Here is a 24,448-nt window from a genome sequence, read left to right as displayed (position 1 = left end):
AATTTAAAATATGTAAATGAGCTCAACACTAATTGACTTATGGTCAAGAAGCCATAAAGCCACAAGCAGCAACAGGGGCCAAATAACTAACACATTCATGTCCATTCAATAAGTTCACCTATGCACTGAGTGCTGTCACTTGCCACACTTGACTTATTCATACACACATGTCACTTGCCACACTTAAAAGACCTATATTGACCTTAAGAATTAATTGCACAGTCTTGTCTCCAGTTGCTTTCTAAATTATTTTTTTTTATTAGTGAACAAGCCTTACCTAACGACTTTCCTCCCAGTTTGCAGAGAACATCAGAAGAAAGTCAGAATTCGTCAAAGTCGTTTCAACGACTGTGTGTGATGTTATATTAAATATACTGTTATGTTCAACAACATATGAGCGGGACTAAGAACTAAGTTATTTGGCCCCTGTTTTTGCGGCTTGCGGCTTTATGGCTTCTTGACCATAAGTCAATTAGTGTTGAGCTCATTTAAATTAATTTTCCAAGAAACTTGAAATACAGAAATGTTACTTTTCATGTATACTTTTATTGTGTGAGTAAGTTTTATAAGTGTGATTGTGGTAGGAGTAAAGGAGAAAATGAGCCTATTCGGGTGTATTTTGGGCATATTCCATTAGTGCATTGCTCATTTGCATATTCAAATTCATTTTCAAAGAAACTTGTAATACAAAAAATTTTACTTTTAATGTCTACTTTCATTGTGTAAAGTTTCATTGTGGTAGGAGTAAAGGAAAAAAAGGAGCCTATTCGGGTGTATTTTGGGCATATTTGATTAGTGTAAGGCTCATTTGCATATTCAAATTCATTTTCAAAGAAACTTGTAATACAAAAAATGTTACATTTCATGGATACTTTCATCATGTAAAGTTTCATTGTGATAGGAGTAAAGGAAAAAAATAGCCTCATTGGGGTGTATTGTTGTCGGCACCATAGACTTTATACAGTAAATAATGATGCAAATTAAACATATTTCCCCAACTAGGATTTCTTAGGACTTTTAGTATGTTGTTCTAGACACCTCATAGAAATTATGTATGGTGAAAAACCTTCTGTGACAATTAGTTCTATTTTGGGGTCCAAAATGAGCTAAATTGCCTGGACTATTAGGTAGGCTATGAATACCACCACTGTGATGGGCAGTTGCAATTTCATAATGCAGTGACAATAAACGCCTCAAATCTAAAACTTAAAGTTTTCTTTTCATTTATCACTAGGTCAGTGATGACCTGAGGAGCGGAGCCCTGCTGAAGCCACCCTCGTTTATCTGGACAGAGCAGGCGGAGACCTGACTGCACCTGACTGCAGGTTACCGCTCTGCGGAAGGAGACACTGTGGAGACGTAGCTACCGAGTCTGATCTGTGAGAGGCGACAAAGTGGCGGAAGTCATCCAGACTCAGACTACAGCGGAGCGGAGCCTCTTCAACAGTCTACAGCAGCTGGACCAAGACCTGGGACCGGGACCGGAGGAAGACCCGGACTGAGCTGCTGGTGTCTACTGCTGTCTACTGCTGTCTCTGTCCAGCTGCGTCTGAGCAGGTATGAAGAGGACTCTCTGTGTGTTTGTGTTGTTTGATTATTCATGGTGACGCAGTATCAGCCTCTCGCTCGAGACACAACTCCTGTAACTTCGTTGTGTGTTTTTATTTCTATGCTCGGTTCGTGTGTCGCGGTGGAAGTTGAACCAGTTAAAGTGTTGGTGATAAAATGATAAAGAGTTACAGTGTTAATCTTCCGCTGTTTGTTGACAAATGTCATTTTGATGTGCGTTTGTGGCGACATGACGTAGAAACCTAAAGTGTTTTTACGACGAGAGGACACACACACACACACACACACACACACACACACACACACACACACACACACACACACACACACACACACACACACACACACACACACACACACACACACACACACAGTGTAGGTATGTAATGTTTGGTGTTATATTAAATAACTTGACAGGACAACCAAGTTTACGTGTAACAACTAGTCCAACTTTTACTTAGCCCACATAACTACATAACTACAACCCGGAAGTATTGTCCTCTCCTAACCTTTCAACAGTAACAACCATATACACAAATGGCGCTTTCGGGTCTGTTTCCATTACAACAGAGTACCTCCTCGATGTGGGCAGGGTCACGGCTGAATGAAACTGCCTTGCCGCGGAGGTGATCGCAGGGCCGCATTGTCTGTCTCTCTTTTTTCTCTCCTCTTGTCAGCTCCAAACTCACTCGTCTGCACCTCGATTACGGATCACAGTGTGGTTTTCCACACAACATCATTTAACTCAGGTAAAGGAATAACAACAGTCTCGGTACAGATCAGCTGGCACCAGCCACGGCGTCAGGGGGTCAATTAGGGGGGCAATGCCCCCCCCCGCCGCCCGTTTTTTTTCCTGCTGAAATTTTTTTGGGGAGGAGTCATAATTTGTTTTGTGTGTCACATTGTATTAATTCATATTCAGTTAACTGAAATAAGTAAAATTTAAAATATGTTTCAGCTTGTGTCACATGACGCGTACGTGCTGCTGCAAGTGACGCGCTGAAGTTTGTTTACGTTCACACTGCCGTCTCGGAGCGAGAGGAAATGTGTAGGCTAATTAAAAACTGATATCAATGGATATTAGGAAATTCTTTTCCGACCACCGCCACAAACTAAAACTGCCTCTGGTAGGACAGAGCAGCAACCTGAGGCACGAGCGACAGCTGAGCAGGAGAACCATAACAGGTGTGTGTGTGTGTACATGCTGTAAAAGGCTTTATAGAAGGCTGAAAATCTCAGGACGATTGAATGAAATATGGCAGAAGTGGTGGAAGAAGACAGCGTGGCCTGAAAGACGTCCATGGTGAAGCAGAGGAACCAGGCGGAGTTTTGTTTTTGCTCTCCAGCCACAGCTCCCCACCAGACCAGTTTCATACACTCTAGCCATTCTTGCCATTACAATGATAGGAACCCCAGTCAGTATGTGACGGTTTCGGTAGGAGTTTTAGTGGGGGGGTCTTTAGGGGGTGCCAACCAGGTCTCTCTCCTGGTAGTAAGATATGTTTTGTTTGTTTGTCAGTCTTTGTTTTGTCGTACCCACTGTTAATTTACTTCACCAAAAACCACACAAAGGAAATATATTTATATATACAGGTAATACTCAGAAAATTAGAATATCGTGAAAACGTTCATTCATTTAAGTAATTCAACTTAAAAGGTGAAATGAATATATTATTTAGACTCATAACAGGCATTGCAAGATATTTCAAGCTTTTATTTGTTAGAATTTTGATTATTTTGGCTTACAGCTTATGAAAACCCCAAAATCAGAATCTCAAAAAATTTGAATATCGTGAAAAAGTTCAATGTTGTAGCTCAAATTGTCAGCCAATTAATCCAAAACACCTGCAAAGGGTTCCTGAGCCTTTAAAAGCTCTCTGTCTGGTTCAGTACAGTTCGCAATCATGGGGAAGTGAATGAACTTTTTCACGATATTCTAATTTTCTGAGTATTACCTGTATATAAAGATATAAATGTATATATGTATATAAATATATATTCCCTAAACCCCGAAAAACTAATAAACCAATAATAACAAACACTCAATGCAACACAAAATGTAACCCAAAACAGCTGTATTGGCACAATATCCACAACAATACAACAGACAGTAACAATAGAGTTCAGTTTGTTTGCGCAGTTCAACTCTGCAGTTTATTTTGAAAGTGAAAAAACTCTTCTTCGTGAGAGAGAAAAAAGAACCACCGTTTCCGGGGAAACAAAAAACACCAGGCCGAGTAGGAACGAAAAAAAACCCTATTGCGGAAGAGGGGGGAAAAAAACACAACTCGGTACCTGGGAGCAACAGTCAGTCGGTCAGTCAGTCTGTCTCCCCGAGGGGAATCCTCCTGGAGGAGATCAAGCCAGGAGGGAAATCCAGGGGACAGCGTTGACACGGCTACTGAATCTGCTTTTTTTTTTATTTTATTTTTTTTACCTGAAGCAATGTTGTCTTTTCCCCCTCAGAGTACAGCAGAATGCCTCATTTATGTGTTAAAAATCGTTTTTTTTTTGGTGGGAGTGCCCCCAGACTCCCCTACTGCAAGCGGTGTGTGTGTGTGAGGGGGGGGGGGGGGGGGGGGGGGGGGCAATCCGGCCCGCCGAACCGTTCGATCCGGCCTGCGACTGGATTCCAAAATTGTGAGGAGAAAAAAAAAAGGAGAAAATATCATCACTATTAAAGCAACTGAAAATAGCAACAATGACTGAGACTCTTAACTATCAGTAATCCCCAGCAATTATGACTCTATTTAGGCGCTGCACTTTTTTTTTAACATTTATTGTTTCACACAGTTCTTGTTATTTTTTTTCCCACACATAACTTTTCCTTATGCCCTTACTTAACATTTGGTTTTTATTTCAAAGTCTCAACAAACTTCAAACTAGACTTCTCGGTACAAAAAAAGGAGGGAAAACCAACTGGCTGGCATAACTTAACTCATTGAGTGCCGCGCTCCTTTCCAAAGTTTTAGTCAAGTGTACCGGCAATTTATGGCGCATTTCCACTAGCACGGCTCGGCTCGACTCGGCTCGGCACGCTATTTGCGTGTTTCCACTAGCACGCAGTACCTGCAACCAGGTACTTCTGGTATCACCTCAGCCCTGGTTCCAAGCGAGCCGAAGCGTTACTAAAACGTGACGTCAGCCGACTGCCTTCCACTGATTGGCCGATGAGTGTCGTCACTGGAAGTGACGACCGACAACAGAAATGTTCCTGCTGAAGCCTGTTATTACCTACGTGACTTTATTAAGTTTTAATATTTTTTCATGCGAGAAAGTAACTGTTTAGATCCCCATGTGCGGTTAGTTTATCCAAACGACGGCTGTTTAGAAGTTTGCCCCGATGTTTTTCGGAGAAGTGAAGCTCCAGGTCCGAGCAGCGACCGCGACATCATAGAGGCAGCAGCCCGGCTCCTGATGTGCTCCGCCGGCCAGCCTACCACCGTCACCCCGGGGAGGGTTGCAGAAGTTTGTGGTTAGACAGAAGAGCAGCACTGCCTTGGGGTCTGAACGCACAGAAAACACCACATTTACATCAATAAATAAATGTTTTACAATGAACCAGGCCGATCTCAGAGCTGGTAGACTCTCCGGTAAGGCATATTGAACGGTTAAATGCCGTTAACGGGACGAGAGCAGTCAAAACGGCGGTTTAAAGCTAGCTACAGCGAGGGTAGGTTCACTTCCTGTTTACAAAGTAAAAGCACCAATTCTATCGTAATGGCTTTCCTTATGATAAAAGGCAACGGGTATTTTATTTTGTGAAAATAACCGGAAGTGCGTTGCTCACTACGGCTAGCTTTAGTAACGCCGACTTCGTCGAAACAAAATTGTAAACAGCTGGTATTTAGTCAGATTTTCAACACGTTGGGGATCCAAACGACTACTTTCTCCCCTGTTTCAAATGTTGCTAAAGTTATATATTTACAGAGTTTAGAGCGTTGCTCGGCGCCGTGTAAATGACGTCAAGGCGGCACTAGTGATACTCAGTTGTAATGGAAACACAACCAAACCGAGCCGAGCCGTGCTAGTGGAAATGCGCCATTAGACCATTTTTGACGATTTTTGTAGAGCCACAGTGTATTCTATATTATTGCCACCAACACATACTGTGGCTCATTTGAAAGGTGAAACTTTATGCTTCAAATGGCCACAAACCGTTTGTTTCTAAACATGGCTGGGTTTCACCAAAATCCCTGCTTTTTTTCTAGAAAAGGAGATAGAGCGTCTTTTATGAAAGGTGCTCTGTTTGTGTCTGTCGCTCTTCTGACACTCGCATTTCTGGATCAAAGGGCTCGTATAAGATAAATATATACAACAATTGTTGTTCTATTCACAAATCCACCATCGGGGGCGGGGGGGGCGCCACTAAACAACAATAACACAGACGCACCGTGCCGTGTCACAGCCTCTCCCCGCGGAATGTGATGGTCTCTGGGCCACAGCAGGTCGGGAACACCGGCCCCACCGGTGGTCGCGGTCCTTCTGTGGTTCGGGTCGGTGATGCCGGTCTGCTTTGGCCCAGAGACCATCAGATTTTACCGCGGGAGGACTTTGGGGAGGACACTAGGCTTGGGCGATAGGTAAAAAATTTCCAATCGGCCACCGTACCCCTTTAAATCGGCGATTGACGATATATTCGGCAGTTATGACACGTGTGCGGAGCGCAGGTGTGTATGTATAAAGCGGATCAATCACAACCAGAGCACCGACGCGTCAGAGAGAAGCGAGGTGAGCGCAACGCACACCTTATTCTCCTGTGAGGAAGAAGAAAAAAAGAAGCCCGTGGTCCAACCTGACCCGAGTTATTAAATGTTTACGTTTATTTAGAAGTTTAATTGGTGCTGATTAAACTTGTAAATTAATGCTGCTCTGGATCCAAACAACAGAACCATTTTATAGACTATATATTTTCCATCTTTGCTGAGCATAAGGTTTGTTCTAAATTAAATAAAAGCCTGTCCCATAGACGCGTGTCCGCTCGGCGCACACACACACACACACCCTCAAAAAAAAAAAAAAAAAAAAACTATTGGCAGAAGTCTGGGCCGTGAGAACCGGCAGCCTACCTTTCGTATGGATAATCAGCTTGATAATCTAACGGATTTGATCTGTCCCGGAAAATCCGTTGTTGTGATAGACACATGTGTTTTCATAACGCAACTCTGTCCGGAGCTTCGCTACTTTTATTTCCGTATCCTTCGTAACAGTAACAGTAACCCCCGGTACAAGGATTTCAAAATAAGGGCACACTGAATATCATAAAACATAACGCTCTTCTAAAAATAATTCAGACTCGTCGGAAATCAGTGTGAATAACATAGAACAACATACATATTACATAACTATAGCTGCCAGATCCAATTTACGCACGCTTTGAATTGTGCTCCATGTAAATTAGAGTTGAATTCTGTGGAGGCAGACCATTAATTTGGCGAAATAAAATGCAAAAAAAATCGCCCAGACAATCGCCAAAAATTTAATCAACCGTGACGGACTCAGCCGGTGGTCGATTGGCGATACATTCGTCCTATCGCCCAAGCCTAGAGGACACGGTGTTGCTCCAGATGAAGACCGGGCGGACTGTCGGCTGAGAGCTTCCTGTTTCGGCTCCGAGCTGCTGGAGCCTCGCGGGTGAAAGGGGAGCATCTACGCTGCATCCATATGCAGAACTCCGTTTGCAAAAGCCGACTTGGACATATATTCACTGTCCTGCATGATGCGGAGATGGTCAGCTGCCGCTTTTGATTTGCTTTGTTTCAAAAACTCCACTACCTGGGCACTGAGTTCAACGAAGCGCTCCAGTGCTTTGTCCTTACTGTACCAGCGCACGTCATTGTGGAGTAGGGTTGCACGGTATACCGGTACTAGAGTGGTACCGGGGTACTAACGCATTTAAAACGGTACCATACTGCGCTTAGATGGGACCGGTACTTTCATTCTGCGCCGCGTGAAGTCGCCGCGTGAAGTCGCCGCATTGTAATTTGAGCCGCGAGGAGCGAGAGAGCGAGTCACAAACGAAGCAAGGTGCTTTTTATCATTACCGTTACAGCGCCACCTGTCCATGTGCCTGTGTTTGTGTGTGTGTCTGTGTGTGTGCGCCGCGCGCGAGAGAGAGACGGCCGCCACAGCCTCGTTAATAAGTTTTGTTTTTACCGCGGATCACCACTGGCTGCATGCTCTCTCTGTCTCTCTCTCTCTCTCTCTCTCTCTCTCTGTGAGTGAGTGAGCACGGCGAAGCAGCGCTACGCAGAGATGAATTAACGGAACGATATTGCGTTGATGGGGGTGGGGGGGGAACAGAATCAATTTGGTCTACATGGGAAACAATAGGTGTATGTTTGAGTAACATGAACATTTGTGTTTCATTCTATAAACTACTGATAACAATTTCTCCCAAAAATTACAACTGGTCAAAATAACAAAAAAAGATACAGTGTTTTCAGACCTCAAATAATGCAAAGAAAACAAGTTGATGTTCATTTTTAAACAGACATTTTTTAATTTAGGAAGAGTTCAGATTAATATAGATGGAATGTTAATCCTGCAGCAGCAGTAACTGTTTACTGATTTCCTGTTTTATGGTCCAAAATTTTTCTATTAAAATAAAGCCAATAATGACATTTTTTGTGTTCTCTTTTTATGTGGAAAAGTACCGAAAAGTATCGAAAAACATGTTGGTACCGATACCGGTACCAACATGTTGGTATCGTGACAACACTATTGTGGAGTAACAGGTCATCATGAGAAGCCTGGGATTCGAGCACAAATTTGCGGAACAGGCGATGCTGCGTGCTTGAGGTTCCTCCAATGTGGTTGATTATTTTCATTGTTTTCTCCATCACCTCTTTGAGCTCCCCACTTAGCTTTGCGCACAGCACGCTTTGATGGATAATGCACGTTAGTTTTAGGAGCGACAGTCTTTATTCTGCTCATCAGACCCTTGTTTTTGCCAATCATGGCAGGTGCTCCATCGTTTGACAAAAACGCACAACTGTGAGATATCCGTATTGTCAGTGGCCGCATCAATAGCCAACGAAATGTATTTGGCTTCCTTGATCCCGTCAATGACAACTTGCTGGACATGCTCTGCCAAGACGTGTACACGACGTGCGGCAGTTCAAGCATAGATAGGTATTTGTTTGACAGCTGCAATAATTCTGTCCATTGATTTGTCGGGGGCAAGTTCCTCCAGAACGGTGACCATGCACTCCTTGAAAACCTCACTTTCTGTGAAAAGCCGATCATGTTTGCAAAGCACCCAGGCAGCCTGCATTGATGCACACGTTGCTCTCTCTTGATCAGTTAAAGTTCGAGTAATAATGCCACTTGCACGGGAGTAGGCAGATTTCAATGTGGCTATTTTTCTCTTTCGGGCCTCTGACTGCTCAGGATATGCATCCTTGAAATTTGTGTGTTTAGTGTTGTGGTGACGGCGCAGATTATATTCTTTTGCAACAGCAACAGTTTCGTTGCAAATGAGGCATACAGGTAGCGCATTTCTGAAGGTTGGCATGATAAATGCGTACTTTTCAGTCCATTCATCATTAAAGGATCTGTTTTCCGCATCAAGTTTTCGTTTCATGGCCTTTGAGAGTGCCATTTTAGCCTACCTGTGTTAAGAGGCCTTTTCCTTCCACTAACTAAAACTGTATTAGCGCTGAAGCCAGTGACGACAGCCCTATATCGAAGTTTTGTTTCAGCTGTTTGTTTTTCAAGTGCTCTATAAATAAAGTTTACTTGAATTGAGACAAAGTACAGTGGGTACTAGTTTCATTTGGAATCACGCGTTGCGTGAAATTGTAGGTCACACTGTAGCCACTAGGTGGAAGCATTGTACTGAGATGCAGCTCAAAAGATTTTGGGATAATTCCACGTTTGACCACAACGTAGCTGCAATGGAGAGTGCCGTTGTTCATAGGCCATAGGTACTTCATTTGCAGCTGTGGTCGAGAGAGCTAGAGAGTGGATAGAGAGAGGGACCGCTACGCCGGTCAATCAGATCAATGTTGTTTTTTATTGTTTCACAGTGGTTACAGTAGCCTACGTTCAACAGGATCAGTGGTTCTAGCCTTTTGGGGGTCCCCTGCATATTTTTGATCTCTCCTGTAGCCTGGTCGGGCTCCAAGTTTGAGTAGTTTGAGTTCTGCAAGTTCTGGTGAATGTAACAATCCACTCACAGCCCACGATCGCTATGTCCGTGCCAGCAGCCTGGACCCGATGCGGCTGGACTCACGAGCGGAGCAATAATGCACATCTGTCAGCAGCTGCTCTTGAAGGGACAGATTAGATGCTGATTTTGTTAACAATGACTTTGTTGCATCCAAACATTTAGCATATCTGTCGGGTGCTGTCTCTTATCCGGTACAAAGTGGGAGATGACAGAACTACTTTAATCGAGGTAAAGCTACATTGTTGCGAGTTGACTCCGGCCGGCGTGTGCACATGCACTAAGCCTGTGAATATTCTCGTTTGTCCCGGACTCCCGGTCATAGTTATCTCAAGGAAATGTAAATCGAATGCAACTGGACTTGGTTATTTGTCTAGGAAGACGTTTCACCAATTACAAGTTACAGTTGCATTCGATTTAAATTTCCTTGAGATAAGTGCACACTGTTTCTGCTGTCAATTCGGTCATAGTTCATTTGTAACGTGTTTTCTTCATTCTTCATTAGGCTAATGTTAACACTAGAACCACCCAGATGGTCTCACACAGACGTTTGTGTTTTTCTTACGTAAAGGACTTTGTTTACATTAAAACTACAGGTCTCTCAGTCCGTGACTTTTCCATGTGTGATGGTTTCTGAAGCTTACAACTTACACAAATGAAACATTAGATTTCTGGGCATTTATACCTCGGGCCGACAATAGCTTATTTTTTTCTTCAATTATTGTTTTCATCTACAGTTATATTTATCATAATATGCCCAATTCGGGAGGGAGAGAGGGGGGGGAGAGTGCCGCGTTCACGTTATAATGTAACAGTTTCCAGAAAAATACAAAACAGGATATTTATTCATGTTACCCTCTGTTTAGGTAGATGAAGGTCTCAGTCACATTTGAATAAAAATAATGCAACTACAAAATTTATTCTCGGGAAATTTTGAAAGGCCCACGGGGCTACTGCCGGTTTTGCCATCTCTGTCAACATGGGAATCAAACCCACGATCTTAAGGTCAAGACAGAGCTGATCAGACAGACACATGATCATCTTTCTATAAGCACTGATATGGAGGAGCTGGTATCACATTAGGTAAACTGTGTGTGTGTGTGTGTGTGTGTGTGTGTGTGTGTGTGTGTGTGTGTGTGTGTGTGTGTGTGTGTGTGTGTGTGTGTGTGTGACTGTAATCACATGAAGCTGGCTCTAGAGTCTGTGTGTGTGTGACTGACTTGACACATAGTTAGTTAGTAGCTGCATCCTGTGTCAGTCTGATTTAGCTGTGTCGGTGTTTATAAACATTTAAACGAGCGCCAGGTGGATTGTTTATGAAGTTAACGAGCTCTGGCCTGAGGATCAAAGAGGTTACCACGGCGATAGGGGCCCCCGCAGGCTGAGACAGACAGAAACGTGGAGAAAAAGAGCCATTTTCTGCCTCTGCACCGGTCTCACATTTAGGCTTACTGTGACAAAACGGTAACTCCTATCAGAACAAAACACAGATCAACGTTGCTCTAAGGACTTCCTGAAAAATTTGGTACGATTTGGTGTTTCTACAGTAAATATTTTGGCGACGCTGGCAGTTTTAAAACATCAAGCCGTTCTGCTTCTCTCAGAAAATATTTGTATTGGACTCAATGAGGAGCAGAGACAGACGTGGCCGCACTTAGAGGCTCAGAGTTTAAATTCTGTAAGTCTCTCTGATATTTTGAGCAGATGATAAGAGAGATAACAAGTTTGTCTACAAATTCTGAAAAAATTATGTGTGTGGAGTGTAAATTGTGGCCGTTTGGAGTTTGGAAAGAGAAAAAATCTGGAGTTTTTCTGGCATCTCTCCCACTCCAGTGTTAATTTCGTCAGACGAGACGAGACGAAAAATATTCGTCAACGATGGTTTTTTTCATGACGAAAACGAGACGAAGACGAGACGAAATCAATGCCCTTAAACACTGACTGTGACGAAATTTACACGCATTTTTGTTGACGAAAAAAGACGGGACGAAATCTACTTAATCAAATAAAAACTTAATAAAATGTCTTTCTTTTTTCATCACAGACTTTTAAATTACAATCCAAAAAGTGCCTTCACTGGATGCATGTCATGCTTTTCTCCTCCTGCGCTGCTGCCAAGGGTGTGTGTGTGTGTGTGTGCCTGAGTGAGGAACACACACACACACACACACCGGTGCTGTCTGTGCTAAGTGCGGCGAGTAGGCTACAAACTGGTTATGGGGGGCGGGGGGCGCATGGCCATTGCAGGGGGGCTGCGGGCGCTGTAAACCGGCGGCGGAATCGCTGCGAAGCTCCGAGCAACGGAGATCATGTGCGAGCGGGAGCCCTCCCGTTCACATCATTACATTTGTCAATCGCCGTGTTTTATTTTGAAAATTAACCGGATTCTCTCGCTGTTTCTTTGTGCGACTTCCTGCCCAGCTTGACAGCTGCGCCGCGGCGCTGGTGTGAACGACACAATCGCGCTTCTCGGCGCCTCGCTTCTGCGGCTGGTGTGTCCCTGGCGGAGACGCGTCTCCGCGCTGGTCGGTCGCTTCTGCGCTGTGTGTGTGTGTGTGTGTGTGTGTGTGTGTGTGTGTGTGTGTGTGTGTGCATCTCTGTTTAGATACTGACAAATAGCCTACATAAACGCACACACAAGCTGGAAAGTTGGCTCATCTGACAGCTGCCTGTCAATATTGGGTTGAGTAGATTAGTTGTGATTAACATAGCCTACTGTCAATCTGCTTTCAAAGACTAAAAAAAGACTATTGACTAAAACTAGACTAAAATACTTTGGATTTTCTTTGACTAAAACTAGACTAAAATGCCAAGACTTTTCGTCGACTAAATGTGACTAAACAAAAAAGAATACAAGCTGACTAAATATGACTAAAACTTATAAGGGCATTTGACACAAGACTAAGACTAAAACTAAATTGAAAAATAGCTGACAAAATTAACACTGTCCCACTCTAACCGATGATGTCACGCACTCTGACACGAACATTCCGTGCAATACACACCCATTATAATCTCATAATTTCTCCAAAAATGATCATGGTCATTGAACAGGGATTGATCAAAAACTATATGACCTATCAAAACGTGGAGTAATACACCAATACACAAGACTTGTGTCTACTGTTTAAAGTTTAAATGGAGTCTCTAGGTGAAAGTATGCCTGAGCAGTAGACGTTTGTTAAACTCCAATGATTGGTCTTTTTCGCTCTTTTTTTTTCCGCCCGTCCCATTGACTTTAATGCAAAATTTTGCGCAGTTTTTCGCAACTTACGTCGCGAAAAATTCGTAAACTGTTGAGAAAAGTAATAGCATACCGATCCCGATCAAACCGCACGTTTTGATATATAATTTGTCCTGCAACTCAAAGAGTTGAAATAGCTGGTCCCTGCAGCTATTTCATAGCTGTAGGGGCCAGTGCCCAGTGCGATGGCCCGTGGCCCTAACTAGAAAAAGATAGCATTTCCTGCAGAAAATGTGTGTGAATGCTGAAAGCAGCTGAATGCTGTTGCTGAAGCAATGCTGAATGAGCTGAAGTAGTGAATCGAAAATCGTCCGAAAGATGAAAAATAAAAACTAGGAAAAAATCCACACAATAACAGTAGTGCCCGGGCTATTTCATAGCTGTTGGGACCAGTGCCCGGTGCGATTGCCCGTGGCCCTAATTAGGCTAAATATCATAGAATCTTTTTTTAAAGATAGGCCTATTTTATTTTTAGTTCCATAATTCAGAGATGATTTTCACTTAACGAAATGAAACGAAACAATGAAGCCTACAGTTTTGTCCTCCGGCTTATGAAAAGTGTGAGGAGAGGTAGCTACTGTAAGAACCGTTTTTTCTAAGCTGACTGAACAGCTGTGTGAAGTTCTGTGGGGGGCAGGGCTGTAGCCTACTTGAGTGAAGTATCCACAAGCACACCTATTGATCAGAGATAAATGAAGGTGCTAATGTGTCGCTGATGTGTCTATTAAGCTGGTCCTACAGACCGCTGCATATAAACCACACTGTAGCGATTTTCACCCAGCCTCGCTTTCAATAAAACACACACTAGCATTCTATAGCCTAATTGCAATCAGTGAAATATATGAAATCAATATAAAACACAATTTAAATATGAGAGTTGCTGTTGCTCTAGTTTAATAGCGCTGCAGCTGCATTTACCGTGCGCCCCTGTCTGTATGTGAACCTGTGAGACGTGGACACATTTATTTTATTTTTTTTAATTTTTTTTTTCTGTGGGAAACACTGATCAAGCTGTGCGTACGCACAACTCTCCGCAATATTCCATTGATAAATCACACCGGACCCAAGAATGGTGCGGACATGAACACGCCTCATATTCCACCCCCAGAATGCCTCAGCACAACCATATATACAACCATATATGGTCAGCACGTGCATAATTAAGTAGCCATGTGCGCTCTGTGGAGCGGCAACAAAGTAACAACAAAGACAACACCCGGAATGATGCTTCGGCGGACCTGCCCTCGCTTTTGAGGTCGGTTGTGAGAAAAATGCCTGCTGTCCAGACAACTGTGTTTTTTTTAAAGCACCCCTGCATTACACAAACACATATATACGGTATATACAGCCGCACATATAGGCTATATCAGTGATCATAATAATGATGATAAGAGAAAATGCATTGTTCACTAAAACTGCACGTTGGCGTCCCAGACTGAAATAAAATCTTTGCTTATAGTGAGAGCTGCTCTACTAAGTGAACTATACCTTTCTTGCGTTACTAATGTTATTGTGTCTCGAGTGTTTCAGAGTCGGCCGGCTGTAAACCAGCTGACCCCGACTGACTTTTGTTTTTTTGCGGTCACATCAGCACGGCTGCATCTTCGGTCGCGGCTGCTGTGGCATTTGCCCATATTGCCCTATGGCCAGTCCGTCCCTGTCACTGGTTGTTTGTGTTGTCTGTCAAAACATGGATGAATGAAACCTATATCCACACATCTTGTAGCCTATTTCTATCGAGGGAAAGTTATTTCAGGATATCCTGTTTTATCGCCCAGCCCGAAAGTGACATAGGCTATTGCCCGTTCATTCATGAGAAATCATCCAGCTACACTCTCAGTCAAGCAAGGTGGGGAATGAACAACAATACTGTACAGTAGTTGGCTCATTTTAAAAACACACCGGCAGCATCGCCCACTGAGTTAATTAACTGCTGTGTAGAAAACCACGCTGTGGTCCATAATCGCGGTGCAGATGGGTGTGTTTGGAGCTGACAAGAGGATCGATAAAAGAGAGTGAGACGTATAGCTGCCGTCGTTACATTTTTCTCATTGAAAAACTATAGGCTACTGTATTATTATTATATTGCATTGCCCATTCGTGTTCACTGCTCCGTGCTGCTGTCTTATGGAGGCATCCTGCTGCTCACAGATGCCACCTGGCGGTTGTTTGGGCACATTGCAGCTTCTGGTGAAAACACAATTACTCCTCCACAAAAAATCCGCGTGAGCCTCCCGTGACTCACGCGTGAATCTCGCGTGAAACCGTCCAAATGAAACTAGTACCCACTGTATCTCTATCACTCCTGGTGGTTGACTGTGGTACAAGTGATAGGAGCCTGACTCATAAAGGCTAAAAATGCCTTCAGTTTTGTAATGAAATGAACAAATATAAACAATAAACATTAAATAATAATTTTATGCCAAAATTATATTTTTATTTCAGTTTATTTGAGGGTCCGGCCCCCAAGGTGACTGTCCAGTAAAATTCTGGCCCTCCGACAAATGTAGTTGGTGACCCCTGCGTTAAAGTATTGCTTAGGCTCGCTTGGAACCAGGGCCGAGGAGGTACTAAAAACGGTACCTGGTACCAGGCAGTGTTAATTTCGTCAGACGAGACGAGACGAAAAATATTCGTCAACGATGGTTTTTTTCATGACGAAAACGAGACGAAGACGAGACGAAATCAATGCCCTTAAACACTGACTGTGACGAAATTTACACGCATTTTTTGTTGACGAAAAAAGACGAGACGAAATCTACTTAATCAAATAAAAACTTAATAAAATGTCTCTTTCTTTTTTCGTCACAGACTTTTAAATTAGCTACAATCCAAAAAGTGCCTTCACTGGATGCATGTCATGTTTTAATCCTCCTGCGCTGCTGCCAGGGGTGTGTGTGTGCCTGAGTGAGGAACACACACACACACACACACACACACTATGTGCTATGTGCGGCGAGTAGGCTACAAACTGGTTATGGGGGGCGGGGGGCGCATGGCCATTGCAGGGGGGGGTGCGGGCGCTGTAAACCGGCGGCGGAATCGCTGCGAAGCTCCGAGCAACGGAGATCATGTGCGAGTCGGAGCCCTCCTGTTCACATCATTACATTTGTCAATCGCTGTGTTTTATTTTGAAAATTAACCGGATTCTCTCGTTGTTTCTTTGTGCGACTTCCTGCCCAGCTTGACAGGATCGCACGGGGCTGCGCCGCGGCGCTGCTGCTGTGAACCAGAGCGACATGGCTCTGGTGTGAACGACACAATCGTTAACATCAAAGGGCTCCGCTTCTCGGCTACTCACGGCGCTTCTGCGGCTGGTGTGTCCCTGGCGTGGACGCGTCTCCGCGCTGGTCGGTCGCGTGTGTGTGTGTATAGCCTACTGACAAATAGCCTACATAAACGCACACACAAGCTGGAAAGTTGGCTCATCTGACAGCTGCCTGTCAATATTGGTTTGAGTAGATTAGTTGTGATTAACATTACTGTCAATCTGCTTTCAAAGACTAAAAAAAGACTATTGACTAAAACTAGACTAAAATACTTTGGATTTTCTTTGACTAAAACTAGACTAAAATGCCAAGACTTTTCGTCGACTAAATGTGACTAAACAAAAAAGAATGCAAGCTGACTAAATATGACTAAAACTTATAAGGGCATTTGACACAAGACTAAGACTAAAACTAAATTGAAAAATAGCTGACAAAATTAACACTGGTACCAGGTACTAGGGCTAGTGGAAACACGCAAATACCGTGCCGTGCTGTCGTACCGTGCCGGTGCAAACGCGCCAATAGATGCCACCTCTGACACTGCTGTCCATTGGAACGATGCTTCAACGTGGCTGCCATCTGCAGGGGGAAGCCATGTCTACTTACTGCTAGGGGTATTCCAACAAGGGTTCCTCACAATTCGATTTGATTTAGATTATGGGAGCTTCAATTCTTTGATTATAACGATTGTCGATTCGATTTGATTATTGGTGCCACGATTCTTTGATTATTGCAATGTTTTTTTCCATACAAGATTGATTTTGTCTTCATCTGTGGCAACATTTGTAAAGAAATAGCCTATCAATTAACTAAGATCCTCTAAAACTACACTCATTAATTAAATTAGTCTGCTACGGGGTCGGGCCGCAAGAGTTTCGCTTTTTTTTTTTAAACATATGTTTATTGCACATTTTGTTACTTTACAAACAGTGAACAACATGAAAAAAGAAGGCACATACAAGGACACAACAACAATAATAATAGCAATAATAATAATGAAAATAAAATTAATAAATAAATAACTGAAAGAAACTATATCATTGCATGTGTTAGAATCGTGTTGGTAGAAAGATAAAACATAACAACAATAAAACAATAAATTACGGAAGCCGAGAACGGCCACGTCCATAATATTTTTTTTATTATCGTTTTCTCGTGATAACGACTTATTTCGTTATCTCGAGATAACAAAGTCCGTTTTCTCGTGATAACGAATTAATTTATTTCGTTATCTCGAGATAACAAAGACCGTTTTCTCGTGATAACGAAATAATCATAGAATGTGTCGTTGACATGGTTGCCTAGCAACATGTTTCCCCGGTGCAATCGCTTCTGCTTACGGGGTTAATATAATACATCCATGGTAGCAGCTGGTGAGCCGCTGTATGTTCGTAGCAGGAGGCTACTAAAGCGAGTCTGTTGGAAACACTACACATCTACAGATCTAACGTAACAGAAGAGATGTTTTCGTGGGATAATCGCCCAGAACCATGTGTAGAACTCAAATCAGTGAGCTGATTAATGTGATCACATCATCCTGATTTCAGCCTTCAAGAGCTGCCACTAGTCTGCCCTGCTCTGCTCAACAGTGAAGTACCGGTAAGTTACACACGTTTGTTTACCGAGCTGGGTTTATTTAAGGTAAGGTGACCAGATTTCCGAAATGAAAATCGGGGACATTTTCAGCGCGTGGTCAAAATTCAAATGTTATCGTTATGAAATTAATAACAGGGGCAATTACATGTTAATGTATTTTGACAAAGCAAATGAGTAGCCAATAAGAAGTTACCCTTAACCCTTCCAACCTCTCAGTCACTTCTGGCTACTAGTTCAACAGCATCAGCAATAAACAACACCATCAAATGCTACTGTATTATAATGAGAGAATAGCCACCTCTGTTCAGGCTGCAGGAGCTGTTTATTCTATCATGTCTCCAGCATTTAACATTTAGAGCTGTAACAATCAAAACCAGAAAAACAACCAGGACAGAAAGAACAACAACAAAACAGAATTTATTCTGACTCAGTAATGGACATTGCTAAGGCCAGGTCATTGTGCAGGCTTCTGCCACTACCCACTGACACAAAAGAGTCCTATTTTATTAGCCAACTCTGCCAGACAGTCACTATTGCAGACACAGATGCTCAACAAAGCCAAATTATTTTTAGGAGCTAAATAAATTTGTTTGGACACAAACTGTTAACTGATATGAAAAACTTGGATTCTGATTGGACTCTGATTCTTCTTATTATGTTTTTTTTTTCTTTCTTTTTTTCTGTCAATCAACTCATGGGAGTTCGTCAACACTTGCACACTTCCACTCGTGACTTCAGCCATATTTCACAGCAAAGCGTTACATGAGAGGATTTACAATGCTGTGCATAGAAAGTCGAAAGAGTGCAACCTGCAACGCGTGCTTCACCCTGTAAGGACGGTGCCTCTAAAATAAATTTAAAAAAAAGGAGGGGCTCTCCAGCCGGCTCCCCCGTCACTCACCTGCAGCTGCGCAGAGGAGCAGAGGAGCGCTCAGCTGTTCTGGCGTGGATGTGCCGCAGCACAGCGGGAGCAGCGCACGCCGCGCGTGTGTGTTATTTTTTTTTAAAAAGCAAACAAAAAGAGACCAGCCGGTCGACACAAGCCATTTACCATGCACGTAACGTCAGCACGTTAGTTAAACTGGTTTAACCATAATAACTGGAGTTTGCATCCATACGCAACTTTTTTTCTCCGCCATTCAAATCGGGGACATTTTCGGGGACAGCTTTAACCGGGGACAGGTCTGCCAAATCGGGGACTGTCCCCGAAAATCCGGGACGTCTGGTCACCCTAATTTAAGGGGCTACAGGTTAGCATAAACACATGAGAGTTGACTACGTTATGGCAGCTTCAGCTAAGGTAATGTTAGCTCGTTGCTGCTCAGATAAAGCTCATGAACACCATGAACACTGCTGTCTTGCCAAATTAACATTAGCTACATGTCGGTGGTCGCAGGCAACAGGTGTCTGATGGTTGGAGATAAGGTTGTGATTTCTGACAGCAGCAGACAGTAGCTAACGTTAGCTTAGCTGAAACAGGATAGATGGGACCACCGGCCGGTAGCCCCTTAAATAAACCCAGCACAGTGACGTTATTCAAACTAACGTTAAGTGTAACTTACCGGTAAGTTATTGTTGACAGCTGGTGTGGACAATAATCACACCAGTGAGTAGGCTAGAGTAGAAAAGTTAACTGCCCCATGCTCGAGCTGAACAGTAGCCTCCTGTTGCTAGGCAACCATGTCAACACATTTTACCATAAATTAATTAGTTATCACGAGAAAACGGTCTTTGTTATCTCGAGATAACGAAATAATAAGTCGTTATCACGAGAAAACTGACTTTGTTATCTCGAGAAAACGAAATAATAAGTCGTTATCACGAGAAAACGGTAATAAAAATTTTTTAAACGGACCTGGCCGTTCTCGGCTTCCGTAATAAATAAAACATAAGTAAATAAATAAATGAGTACATTTATATATATACACACACAGATACATATAAATGTATGTAAAGGTCTAAATGAGTATACTAAATCAAGATAAAATGAAAAGATAGATAAATCTTCAGTTCAGCTCATCATTCCAGCCATCTACTGATATCATTTTTCTCAAGGAAATTACAGAAAACCTTCCAGATTTTCCAAAACTTGTCAAGCTTTTTTTTCATGATGTAGCTTATCTTTTCTAAAGCCAAGTAGAAAGACATCCCTTTTAACCATTGCGAAGTAGTACAAGGTTTATCCCTTTTCCATGAACAGGCTATACATCTTTTAGCTTCCAGAAAACAGACATTAAGTAAGGATTTTTCATTTTTGGAGGTCACAAAGTTGTCCGGGTAAATATTTAGTAAACATAACTTTGGTTTAAGAGGTACTTCTTTTTCAATGATTCGACTGGCCAAGTTCAACACTTTTTCCCAAAAAGAAAGTATCAGAGGACATTCCCACTATGGGCCCGACCGATTTATCGGCGAGCCGATTAAATCGGCCGATTATAGCCCGTTTGAAACTAATCGGTAATCGGCCAAAACTCGCAGTTGTCGCCGATATTTTCAGGAATAAAATGCAGGGAATAAAACTTGGTTTTACTTTGAAAAGATTCCCCCGCACCGGCGCCGACCTCATGACAAACTCCATCCACTACCACCTCAGTCACAGCAAACAGCAGAGTGACTGATCCGTCTCAAAACCAGTGTTGCCACTGGCTTTCTGTTTCCCTTTTTTTTTTTTTTTTTTTTTTTTTTACCGCGGTCGGGTTGTGAATTAATTAATTAATGCTCGTCTCCGGCCGTGTTGGGTCCGAGATTCAACAAGCCGGTCGGGGTCGGGTTTTACCGTTATATACTGGCACGGCAGTATGCTCATTTATCACCAATAAACACAGTAGATGAGGGTGAGTGACTGAGCTGAGGCTGTGTGACGGGTGGGGTGGGGTCCGCGGTGTGGAGCATTGCGGGACTCTGACTGCAGCGGGGACTATCATGTCTCTGCTCCGTGACACTGCTGTGAGACTGACCGCCGGTGAGCGCTTTGACACGGTGCCGGGCACGGCAGCAACCGCTGATCGCTTTTGATTGAAAAGAGAGAGAGAGAGAGAGAGAGTGTAAAAAAAACAACAACAAAAAAGTATCACGTGTCATGACTTCCTGTATTTGGCCCTTCAAAATAAAAGCCCATATTGATTTTGACTTCATTTTGACAAGACAGGGCTTCAAATGTTTTTTTTTTTTCATGCAACCAATCGACCAATGAAATTTTAGTCGGCTAATGATTTTTTGGTCGACCAGGCAGCCCTAATTTATATATTATATAATATGTATAGATATATTATTATAGTAGCCTAATACAATTTTAAAACTTAATAAAAAAATAATAATAATCGGCCGATTAATCGGTTATCGAGTTTTTTCCCCCCTAATAATCGTAATCGGCATCGGCCCCAAAAAATCCATATTGGTCGGGCCCTAATTCCCACATACAATGAAATAAAGAACTATCTGGGATATTTGGGTTAAAAAGGTGCAGCTTACTACTGTCTGCTTATCCATTTGTATTGTAATAATTAGGGCTGCCCCCAAATAGTTGACCAAGCACTGGTCGACCAAAAAATCATTAGCCGACCAAAATTTCATTGGTCGATTGGTCTCTCTCTTTCTCTTTTTTTTTTGTCAAAAGCGACTTTTTCCGCTGTTGTTACTCCGAAATTGACTCCGACGTGGAAGCACGTATCACTGCTGTTTTCAACCATTAGCGGGTGCTGCGCTACCAGTGGCAACACTGGTATTGAGACAGTTAACTGTTAATCAACTTCATAAGCTGTGTGACGTGTGTGTGTGTGTGAGCTACTATGGCGGAACCATAGACTGTAAAAAGAACGGAACGTGTCCCCGGAACGTGTCCGGGGTATTCACAGTTTGAATTTGATGTTTGATATTACAATCATCTCCATGATTGTAATCTGTTTTGGGATGACTCTGGCTTTACTTACAAACAAATTATAAAGAAAGGACACATGCCCCTTAGAGTCTGAAAATCTCATCGAAAAGTCTTCAACAGAAGTTAGTCGGGGAAGTTTCAAATTATTACATTGCCTGGCCAGTACGAAACCTCTCAATTGAAGATATTTAAAGAAGTGATTTGAGGGTATTCCATACGTGGCCTTAAGTTCTTCGAAGGACATGAAAGTATGATTGTCTTTAAAGAGGTCAGCTATTTTAGCTACACCTCGAGATGCCCAAATTTTAAACCCGCTGTCTGCTCTTCCAGGTTGAAACTCATCATTGCCAAAGATAGGAGAAAACTGTGATAATTTGGAAGTCTCTCCCAAGTATTCCAATGTACTGTGCCAAATCATTACTGTATTTTTGAGGAAGGGGTTTTTGGTCTGTTTTATTAATTTATTTTTGTTGGCTGAATGTATACAAATTCAAAGGAATATTAACTGAGTGAGATTCTATTGAAACCCAAGCTGGGGGATGGTCCTTCACAAAGTAAAATATTCCTGCTCTGATTTGAGCTGCCCAGTAATACCACATAAGATTAGGTAATTGTAATCCACCTCTATCGTATGGTAGATATAACAATGTGAGCCTGAGCCTGGGACGTCTGTTGTTCCAAATGAAGGAGGTGAAGAGCTTCTCAAGTGACCAGAAAAAAGAAAGTGGAATAGATTGGAAAAGATACAAATACTTAGGTAAAATTGACATTTTCAAAACATTGATGCGCCCGATCATAGACATAAATCTTGTCCACCTGTTTATGAGCTCTGTAACTCTATCTGTTAAGGCAGGGGTTTTTAAAGTGTGAGAGAGTGAGCCCCCCTTAATGAAAAATAAACAGCTGTGCCCCCCCCCCCAAAAAAAAAGAGAGAAGAGAATTAGTTACTATGACCAAAACAATATTTGATTCATTAAACATAAATTGGTCTTTCCTGTAGGATTTGTTTGATTTACAAGCTTGTTTCTCAGCATATATTAATTATCATGACATGACAACATAAAGCACTGACGAATAAACCTAAACATTGATACAAAACTCTGTTAACACACTCATCACACAAGCAGCTTCATGCTCTCCCTGTGTGATCATCTGGGAAGCAGACAGTCTGAGGTTGAAGTTTATATTATGTTATACAACAAAGAAACATGGTTAGTTTTAAAATGAAACTAAGAGATTATTATTTTGATCGCAATTTTGACCATTAGTAGCCTATTTGTAAATTGGGTCCTGGTATCCTTGTTGTGTGGTGATTCAATGTAGGAGCGGGTAACATATGTTAAGTGTTTGTCTTGGATGTTTTGTTTTTGTATTGAGTATGTGTTTTCTGTATGAATTTTCTGTTTTATGTATTAATGTGTTGTGTGTTAATGGTTTGTATTTGTCATTTATTATGATGAAAAGACCCCAGGAAGAATAGCTGCTGCGTGGCAAAAGCTAATGGGGATCTAAATAAACTAAACTAAACTAAAATATCAGTGCACAGGTGACACTGTGACAGGTCTCTGTACGTCTTGACCACATGTCAGCTGTTCAGCTGGTCAGCTCCACCGCCACGTGCATCTTTTATTTTATTTTATTTTTAGGAGCTCCGGTATATTGCGGCTTTATGCGGGAGGACACGCGGTGCTACAGCTCCAATGTATTTATCTGAGCTTGGTCACTGTGAGGCACCGGGTCGCTTTGGGCTGCGTTATGAAGTTATACCTGACGCTGTGCAGCACCTGCCGTTCTTCTATTTCTAACCAGAATAGTTCCACAGCCGACGTAGCCTAGGCTACTAGTGCTACATTCAACCAGCCTGGGGCCAGCTGAGCTCCGCTCTCCCTGCAACAGTCTCTCTGATCACTCGCTCTGAGCGTCACATATCACCGCGGAGGGGATTGCATTGGGACCTTGGGCGTCAGTGCACAACGCGAAAGGGCCCTGACCAAGCGTCAGTTTATGACGCGTCGGGGGTGAGACTGCTCCCTGACACATCAGTCGAGCATAATCGCAGTCTGTGTGTTACAAGATCGTGTTTTATCATATCGCAGTATAATTGCAAACTATAGGCTGCAAAAACATTAATCATTTAACCCTATGTGCAAGTGACATGATGTAACTCATCTTTTGTTTGAATGTTTTCAGTTTTTCTTTTTTTCTTTTTCTCATGTCGCGCCTCCCCTCAAACTCTCTGGCGCCCCCCAAGGGAGGCGCTCCTCACACTTTGAAAACCCCTGTGTTAAGGGATTGTGATTCATTGGGACAATTTTGTCAATGGTAGGAGTGATTTTCACACCCAAATACACAAAACCTTTCAATGAGACCAAAAAAGGAGTATAAATTGGAGGGTTGAGTCTCTCATTTTCATTCATAAATAATATTACTGATTTGGTGCTATTTATTTTGTAACCTGCAAAGACCCCAAAAGTGTCTGTGAGAGAAAGTAAAGTAGGTATAGTCTGTTTCAAGTTAGAACAGAATAGAATTACATCATCTGCATATAAAGCTATGCGATGTTCAATATCTCCTCTCATCTTAATTCCATTCAGGTTGGTGTTTTTTCGAATCGCCATAGCGAGTGGCTCGATAGCAAGGGTAAATAACAGGGGCGACGGGGCAACCCTGTCTTGTCCCCCGGTGTAGTTCGAAAGGTGTTGAAAATAACCCATTTGTTAAAA

At 42.6% G+C, this 24,448-nt stretch overlaps 1 protein-coding gene across 1 annotated transcript in view; it reads left to right on the top strand.

The window, feature by feature from the left end:
• Window positions 1–1,433: 1,433 nt before the first annotated feature.
• Window positions 1,434–24,448, top strand: part of LOC311004172 (GTPase IMAP family member 9-like) — a gene marked incomplete at its 3' end in the record, with an annotated part of 39,224 nt that continues 16,209 nt past the window's right edge. Inside the window, exon 1 of the mRNA XM_083996118.1 lies at window positions 1,434–1,557. The remainder of the gene's footprint in view (window positions 1,558–24,448) is intronic.

Source organism: Trachurus trachurus (genome assembly GCF_905171665.1).
Source record: "Trachurus trachurus genome assembly, chromosome: 21".
Classification (NCBI taxonomy): domain Eukaryota; kingdom Metazoa; phylum Chordata; class Actinopteri; order Carangiformes; family Carangidae; genus Trachurus; species Trachurus trachurus.
This window is presented reverse-complemented; position numbering and strand designations above follow the sequence as displayed.